Here is a 9,654-nt window from a genome sequence, read left to right as displayed (position 1 = left end):
TATGTATATATATATATATATATATATATATATATCCTATTCTTAATTACTCAACAACATCTGTATCTAAAGAAAAATCACACATATTAATTTTAAGCATAAAACCTATGACGATCTTTATATACCTGTTACAATTCATTATAGTGTAATTAATAATTATTTCCAATCAAATCTATATTACTAGTAAACACTATTAAAATCAGGAAATTTATTTGATTTGTTATCTATAATTTTCAAAATTTCATTGATAATTCAAACTAGATGAAGTCGATAGTTATTCTTATACTGCCAAAACTTTTATATATCCTTTTCACAAACCTATAGTAACAGAAATTTGCAAATTGTGGATGAAGAGCTTTGTAAAATTTAGAAGGTTTTCTAAATTTTGAATTTTAAGTAAAGCTGACAAGTCAGAAATTTGAAATCCTTAGAGAAAAATACTTATGATTTTAGTTAAAATTAGTAAACAAAACTTTTTACTCTTTGTTACTTTTTTTTCAATGGAAACATCTTCTTGTTTGTTTTTAATGCAAAGCCACATTGGGAGATCTGCCATGTCCACCATGGGGAAATGAATACCAGATTTTAGTGTTATAAGTTGTAAACTTGCCACTGACCCATCAAGGGACACATCTTCTTGAATGTTTCTATATTAAATTAAAATCTATCTATCTGTATAAATAAGATACTTGTTTTAACTTTAAAAGGAAGATAATAAAATAGACAAAAATTGTTTTATTTGTGAAAAGTTTTATGCTTAAATTGTTATAAATGAAATTAATGTCAATAATACCTTTGGTAAATGTCATCAAAAATGTTCAATATTTTAATTATATTACTTCAAGTATGTAAAAAAATGGAATATTTTAGTTGATAAACATTTTCTAAAGTTTCCACTTCTTCAAACTATTCCAAAATTACATTTTCATTCAGCATGAAAATTACTTTTCAGTTACGTTTGGCACAGACTGACTCAGTGAAGGCTTTGGAAATATATATACAAATCTAGTAAAGAGACTATTAAAAAATATTATTTTTTGTGTACAACAGACTTTTAATGTTTACTAAAAGATTACCAAGTATCATAAAAAAATACACTGAGCAATTGCAATTATAGTATGTATAGCTTTACAGTTCTGGAGGCTGGTCTAATGGATCAAGCAGCTTGCAAAGAGTTAAACATACTATTACTATATATTAGTAAATACTTATTAAAACATACAAAAATAAATGTATTCTTACACTAATCTTAGTAAAATTATATTTTAATATCGTAATATTTATCTATTAAATAATTTGAAAGTAATTAAATCAGTCTAAGGTATATTAGTATAATACAGTAGTAAAACCAAAAACCAATAAAGTAGTAGCTGCTATTGTGGTATTATCAACTGAACTGATTTCTGGAAAGAGTATTAGGTAGGTCCACTTTATAATGAGAGCATCAGCAGGATAAATTACAAAGTACTAGTGAATTTGACTATACTGACTGAATTTTAAGCAAAAAAATAAACAGACTAGAAATGATATGCAATACAAAATTAAAACAATCTTTATTTAAATCAGTGGACAAACACATTGTGCATACTTGTTGGATTTGTTTACTAATCAAATGGCTTTTTCCCTCAAGATATCTTCATATTAACAAACTCATTTAATATCCTGTATAGTAGTGTTTAAATCTAATATTTCTCTTATAATGAGAAATGTCAGACTTACTCATAGTGACTAGTACTACCCTAGAACTGCATCTACTTACACAATATTAATTAATACAATTATTAATTTCTGAAAAAAAAAAGTGGATGGAGAGGCTTGAAACCTTGGACCCAACACCTAGCTCAGTACCTGCTTATATGAAAATTACAATACAGAAGCATAATTATAAATTGGAAACCTAACACAATGTAAACAAAAATTAAATTACACTTTATTCAACATTTAAGTCATCATAGAGTTAGCGGTGGGTGCTGGCAGCCAGTCCCTGTAGTCAGCAGGTTAAAATAAGAGACAGTGGCAGATACCCTTAATAGCTTTGAATTAATAAAGGCAGGGCCAGCAAGTTTAGTGGCAATGAGAATCACACCAGAAATACCCAAGTAACAAGGTACCCTCCTATAGTTTTGTGTTTGACAACAAACAAACATAATGGTAATATTTCGATTACTTGGATGGTTGAAAGAACTGAAAACAACAATAAGCAAAAACCTTAATTATGATTAGTTAATTATTTTTGGGACAATCGATTTAATCATAATTCTGATTCATCGATTGCTGGAATAAGTAAAAACATAAATAATCAGAAATACTAATTTCAATTAGTAGATTATTTTCTTGACATTAATTGACTAATTGTAATTTTGATTAATCAATGTGTTTATGAGACACTTATTGGCAAAATCACTACTCACAGGTAATCAAATGACAATTTCTAACAATCAATTTAATTGATTGTTGGAATAACCAAAAATAGTAAAAATTGAAAACACTAATTTTGATTAGTTTATTATTTTTCTAACATTAATAGATTTAATCATAATTTTAGTTAATCTATTAGTTTATGATATACTAATTGATGTAATTGTCAATCATAAGTAACTGATTAAATCACATACCCCTAGTACTGATGTTTACCTAGCTTGTGATTGCATACAGTAATCATGACATAGTATACATTAATTATGATAGTTATACAATGAGCAAAACTTATTTGCAATATTCAACCCATGCAGTATTCATTTCATAAATATTTTTTCCCATAAGCCACAATGTAACTGGTAAGTATTCTTCTTTTGAGAAAACAAAAAAAATTTACTGCAAATGGTGTTTAACCTGAGCAAAGTTTACAAATTACAAGAGGTGTGATCACTTACACTTTCTGTGGAGAAATAAAAAGGTATAGCATTTGCCATAATGCAAATTCAAAGTCCATGTGTCTGAAGTAAACCAGCCGTCTTAAAAATTTTGATCTTTTAAATGTTGCTGTGGCATTTTTTTTCTCTGTTCTATTTAGAGATGGTCCTGGAAGAGGTGAACTGAAGTCTTGAGAAATGGGTGGACTTGGAGGTGGAGACTGCTTGGTAAACATTCCTTACCTTCAGTGACCAATATTTAGTCCAAAATGTCAATCAAAACCAATATGCAAGTACACCTATAAGAAAGTACAAGAATATTAAGATAAAGTAATGCAAGTATCCTTACTCACACTAAAAAGGCTTAATCTTGACCCAAAAAGTACCTATTATGACATTACAGCATATTTTCTTCCACTGCTTAAAAAAAACATTTACAAAAAATACTAATATTTTGATTATTTAATAAAAGCATTTCTAAATTCTAATTGATGTACAGTATATTCATGCAGACCTTTCTTATATGATCAAAACTTCAGTTGAGAAGTACAAAAGAATAAGTAAGCCCATTCTTTCAATATTAACTCTCTGTATATGGGCTCGATTATGTATCCAGGAAACTATACATATTATAACTCTAAATGTATTAAATATATCTTAACAAAATTGGGAAAGCTCTTAGTAAACATTACAAGACTGTTGTGCAAAAAAAATCAGATATTTTTAACAAGGTATTTCTACTAAAAAATGTGTCTTTTGATTTATAAAGCCTTTACTGAGTCAGTCTGATTGCAAGATGATTTTCATGCTAAAAATACATTTCATCTTACAATTTTCATATTTCATTTGTGTAACATCTAACACTTAAATGAATAGGCTATCATGTTTTTTTTTGGTAAAACTTCATACTTTATCTCATATTTTCTCTACCCTAACATTAACTATAGTAAAATCATCTGTACCAAAAGATGACAATACTTTTTTTTTGAATGACTGTAGATTGTAAAAGACAATTACAATTATTCATCTTAAGAGCTTTAGTCCTCTTAACTTTTCATAATTGTTTTTAATTAATCTTGTTTTATTGCTCTTTGAACCATGCCTAATTACTTCAACAAACAATAAGCCATTCAGTAGGAACGTGGAGAGTTTGGGTTAAACAAAATGTCAGGTTACCTCACAGAGCATGTATGTTCCTTTTGTGTTACTAAAGCCCCCCCCCCCAATTTACATTTTCTCATGGTAGGTTTTAATTTTTTTCCCCTTAACTACTTTTGTTAAAAAAAGATATAGCAATGAATAAAAGATATACATAAAAACAAAAAATTTACAACTTTCCTCAGATTTAGGCTAGTTTGCAGCTAAGATGCCTACTTTCCTAACCATCCTACTATGTATGTTGTACAAAAAATAATTCACGCAGCTTTCAAACATATACTGCAGAAAACCAAAACCATATCAATCACTATAGGTTACACAAAAACTAATGTAATTTATTTGGCTTTCTAACTAACCTATGAAGAGGTTAAAAAATTTCATTACTTCTCAGATCAATGTCTTCAATCAAAACTCATCAAGCTCCACGATCAAATTATTGATTTTTTCTGCTCAAATAAAATAGATGATCACATGGCTTACATAGTGTACAATTAATAGCAGTCAGAATTAAATTACAGACATTTTTTGAAATACATGATGTGACAGGAGGGGCATGTCAACTTAAACGGTTTGACTTTCTTGTTTATATATCAATAAAACAATAAGCTTGGAGGCTATAGATTTACATTATGGTTTAGGAATACCTATACTATAAAGGTGTGACAAACTCAGAAGTTCATACAATGGTGGAAAGAAAATCTCCAATGGACAATTCAAAGAGAAGAAGCATCACATGATAAGAGAAGTAAAGACTGATAATTTATGTAAACATTTCCTATTGAAGCTAAGAACTTAAAACTTGTATAATAATGAAATATGATTATAAACTACATTTTTCACAGCAAGTTTACTGACACTGACTTATAATAAATTATTTAATTCAATTTTAAATGGAAATCTGCAAAAAGGTCATCAAATGCACACTTTGACCCACCTGAAACAAGTTATGATTCTTTTAGCAACTTAAATATGCACAGAATTTCTTTAAAAAGTTTATTTAATTTTGTAATGTTGAAGATCAGATGATCAGCTAGTAAGTCTTATAGAAAGATAAAATAATCCTTAAAATATCTTTAAACGATCATTTAACTATATATACCAGTTTTGTCTTAAATTTTGTAAAATATACATGCTGATTAGAATAATATAGTTCAATAAAAGAACAAATTTTATTATAAGTAGAACTACTTCTAACACTGGTAGTTTGTCAAAAACTAAAAAAAAACAATAGTTCTGTCATTAAGCTTCCCATACAAAGTTTTGTTTGAGAATTTCATGCAAAACTACACATACTCTATCTGTGTATAGCCATCCCAACTTCTGAGCTGATGGACTCTGGGAAAGCAACTAGCCAATAGCATCTACTGACAACTTTTGGGCAACTCTTCTTTTGTCAAATAGTGAGATTTAACATCACTCTTACAGTGCATCCATGACTCTAAAGTGTAGTTTGTGTTCATGACAATGAGACATTACCTTGAACTATTACCCTCACAGTCTGGGTATGCTAATCAAAAGGTCATTTATGGACCCACAAGAAAAGCAATATTATACTAAATTTAAAAGTACAGTATTACCACTATAGCTGGACAATAAGCAATATTTGTTAACCAATTAATCAGCAGGCTCATTAATTCACTATATTTGATGAGTCAATTAGTACATACCCCCATATAAACAAAAATCAAAAGGGGTGTGTGGTAACTTCATAATTCTATTGACTACTGCATTAACATTTGTTTTTAAGTATTTTTCAAATTGCTGTTGAATTCATATGATAGAACTCTTCTGATGGTTGCCATTGGCACATAAGAACTGTTTTGTCTAAAAGAATATTATTCCATAATTTTTTAGTTAGTCTGGACATTTCCTACTTAGCAAGTAAATACCACCATTTTTTTGCTTTTTTTAATATGCAGTAATCCCATACCGATCTCTTGTGACTCAAATAAATTTATAACAAGTTTTACTATCACTGATATAGATAATAGTGTTTTTATATAAAACAATATTACAATTGCAATTAGAAATAATAATAATAAAGTAAACAGTAAGCATATTAATTTATGTACATTTTTGAATTGGATAAATAAAAATAATATTCAATAAAGATTTGAGTCAAATTGCATAGTTACCTACCATACTCACTAAATTGAATTAAATTTTTTTTATTTTAAACAATTTTATTTCATTGGTTAAACATAAAAAAAAAAAACCTTGTGTTTACATACTTTTCAACTAGAGCTGGGCAAATTAATTATTTACAAGAAGCTATTAATCCTAATTTTGGGTAACTGATTAATAAAACTTCAATCATTAGATAATGATTAATCAAATATATGGTTAATCACCACTTATAAATAATTGATTGATCAAAGTTAGTGTTTCTGATTAGTACTGTTTTCAATTATTGCAATAATCGATTAATTTCATGGAAATACATCTAAATAAAACTGATTATTACTGTTTTTGATTATTCCAATAGTTGACAAATCAGAATTATGACTAATGTCATGAAAATACAACTAATCAAAAGGAAGGCAAATGGCTGACAAAACCCACTATCAACTCTCTGGCTATTTGCGTGTTAAATAAAGTCTAAACTTACTGTTTTTCACAGTGTGTGTTCTGTTTCTAACTTCATTTGATAAGGTATTTATTTAGTGTTGTATAGGCAGACATGGATCTAAGGGAGGGGTTTAGGCCCTCACTAATTTTTTCCCATAAATTAATAATTATTCTTTAATTTCGTAATAGTAACCAAGAATCTAAGAGATGAAGTCTGAACCTCTTTATTTATATTTTAATGAATTAAAAATTATTTCTTTATTTTGTACAAGCAGTCATGGATCTTGGATATATGACAGTATTAAAGTGACATTAATGTAAGTTTATAAGTATTGCTAGTAGAAGTCTAGATGAACCCCCTACAAAGCCATGAATCCATCCATGAGAAGGAGCAAATCATAAAATCTGTTTTTGACATTGTATTATAATTTGCATAATTTTACTCATTTGTGTCAAATAATCCATAAAGTTTCACTTTTTACACTGTCTATGCATTTTATTTGTAACACCATAACTCTTACTTTCCTGAATTTGTGTTCTGGTGGAAGTCGTGACAGGCACTGTCATGTCTGAAACACTAAACTTTCTGATCAGGAGACAAACATTACCAATTCTGCAACCCCTCCCTCAATTCCAAATCAGTATTCTTTATTTATTTTTTCATTCCAGCCTTTTAACAATGTGATAAATTAGAAATGCAATTTAACTAATTGATTTTCATTACTAGATATTATCTAACTTATACTTTGTATCAATCTAACAAATCAATAATATGTAACACTGTTAACTTGAATTAAGTCATTAGCCTTCATATATGAACAAAAATCCAGTTTAGTTATAACTAGCTCTACTATGTGTACATTGTAGGAAGCATTGGAAAGTGAAATCAGAAGTCTAGATGTAGTCACAGGCAACTAAGACAAGTCCTAGAAAGGAATAAAGTTAATACATACAAGCTGTTTACTTTATTGATTTCTCAGGAAACATGTTTAATAGTTTATTCCAGCCAGTATTGTAAAATGTATGCGTATTAAATTCATATATCATATTTTCACAGAATTCTTTGTTATATATGCAGGAAATGTTAATAAAACATGAAAAATAAAATCAATATGTTCCTGCAGTGCAAATGTAACAAGAAATACTGGTTTAAATTACCAAGTTTTTTTTTCAACATTTCAAGCATCCTTATTTATTCTCTAATGGTTTTAAAACTTTGCAAGATAAAGTTATGACTATCAAATAATCTATCTTACAAAATAAATTTATTTTATTCTACTTGTTATGTTGTTTTACTTTAAATTTAGGCTACTTAAAGAATTTTCAAAATACCAGATTTTTACTTTGTATTTGCCTAATAAAAATTATTTATGATTATTCACTTCCCTTACTTACAAGCCATTTGAGGAACTTAGTAGTTATAGGTACAACACTTAAAGCTCCAAATTATCGTCAACAAACTTATGAACATATAAAACAATAATAATTTATTTGGGAAAGTGCACACTTTACACAGTATTGTTTAAATAGATGACTGACAGTGAACAAATCTTTCATCAATCCTGAGCAAATGCATGAGTCTTTAGGGTTATCCAATATCCCATATACCACTGCACATGTGTTTGGTGTTTGGCATTAGGCACTGAGGCTCATCAAGTAGCTGATCCAATCAGGCATTCAAATGAATGCATTTCATTTACAGTCAGTACTGGATTTTTCAAGATTGGCGAGTGTTCACAAGAAGTGATGATCGACAACAAATTATACTGCATGGAGACTATTGATAATATTGTTGTTTCTCCTTCCTCAAATAAGTAAATTATATGTATATGCTTATGTCTATACTATATTTTAAATTGAGTTCAGTAGGAATTAAAATCCAACAAAGAAATGAAGTTACTGACTAACACCATAATAAATGTTATTGTTAGTGTTTCTGCAGCCTACACTCTAGTTCAACTCTAGTACTCTGTAATTAATACTTAGGCTCACTGACTGCAAGTGTTTTTAGTCAAGGTAAGATTTGAAGTTAGATATAGAAACATTTACGATTTCTGAAATTTTACCTGGATGAAGTAGGTATTATTAGTTTATATCAGAATGTATAATCAGGCTAATTCCTAGGCTTTAAATTTGTTATAAAGTTATGTATACTAAATGTAATGCATGTGTTTCTACACATTTTGTATGTTGGATACATTTTTCAGATCATTACCATTCTTGCAGTTTTAAAGTACAGGACACTAGAGTATTTATAGTTTTATTTACTTTCTTCATAGGAATGTTCTTTTTACTTTTCCCTGAAAGTAATTTTATATATTTTTTAAGTGCCTTCCCTTATTAATTCAGTATTTTTCATTAAAATTGATATTATATGCTTAAATATTTGTGTTTATCTACAAGTAAATGGCAAGTAATACAATTATTACAACATATATGTTACTTCTAATGTTAGTTTTAAATATTAAGTCTGATACTATTTCAGATTCAATAACATGCCACTTCTGCGCTTCATCCTCCAATGTACTGGTACAGATATGTCGATGACACTTTTGCTGGTTTCACTTCTACTGAACACACACCTTTCTTTGAACACAAATTCCATTCATCCTAACATCAAATTTACCATAGAACACAAACAATAAACAGTTATCTTTTCTTAACCTCAAAATTATTTGATCGGACACACAGCTTAAAACTAAAATTCACAGTAAGAACACAGACACTGGCCTCTATATCCCATGGAATTCTGCTCATGACACCACACAAAAAATCAATACACTCAAAAACCTCATAAACACAGCCACAAGACTCTGTTCAACGGACTACACAAATGAATAAATTAAGCACATAAAGCATTCCTTCATTCACACCAATAAATTTCCACCACGACAAAACCCAACTCACGAACAAAATTAATACTAACAAACCCAACAACAAAACATTACACTGCAGTTTACCTTTTGTCCATGAAACCAGCTCAAGAATTATCCACACTTGAACAAAACTAGCCATTAAACACAATATTCCTGTCAATGTCAAATTCTCTCAAAAACCCGGCTCTAAATTAAAACTG

General features: G+C 28.7%; 1 long non-coding RNA gene across 1 annotated transcript in view; it reads right to left on the bottom strand.

Moving 5' to 3' along the window:
* The window catches only part of LOC106469839, a 40,735-nt gene that overhangs the window by 4,018 nt on the left and 27,063 nt on the right, over positions 1 to 9,654 (bottom strand). The window contains exon 2 of the long non-coding RNA XR_001291452.2: positions 2,874 to 3,151. This is a non-coding gene — a long non-coding RNA (uncharacterized LOC106469839). The remainder of the gene's footprint in view (positions 1 to 2,873; positions 3,152 to 9,654) is intronic.

The sequence above is a fragment of the Limulus polyphemus genome, unplaced genomic scaffold, assembly GCF_000517525.1.
Source record: "Limulus polyphemus unplaced genomic scaffold, Limulus_polyphemus-2.1.2 Scaffold3677, whole genome shotgun sequence".
In the NCBI taxonomy this organism is placed as follows: domain Eukaryota; kingdom Metazoa; phylum Arthropoda; class Merostomata; order Xiphosura; family Limulidae; genus Limulus; species Limulus polyphemus.
Note: the sequence above shows the minus strand (reverse complement) of the source record. Positions and strands in the feature narration are given on the sequence as shown.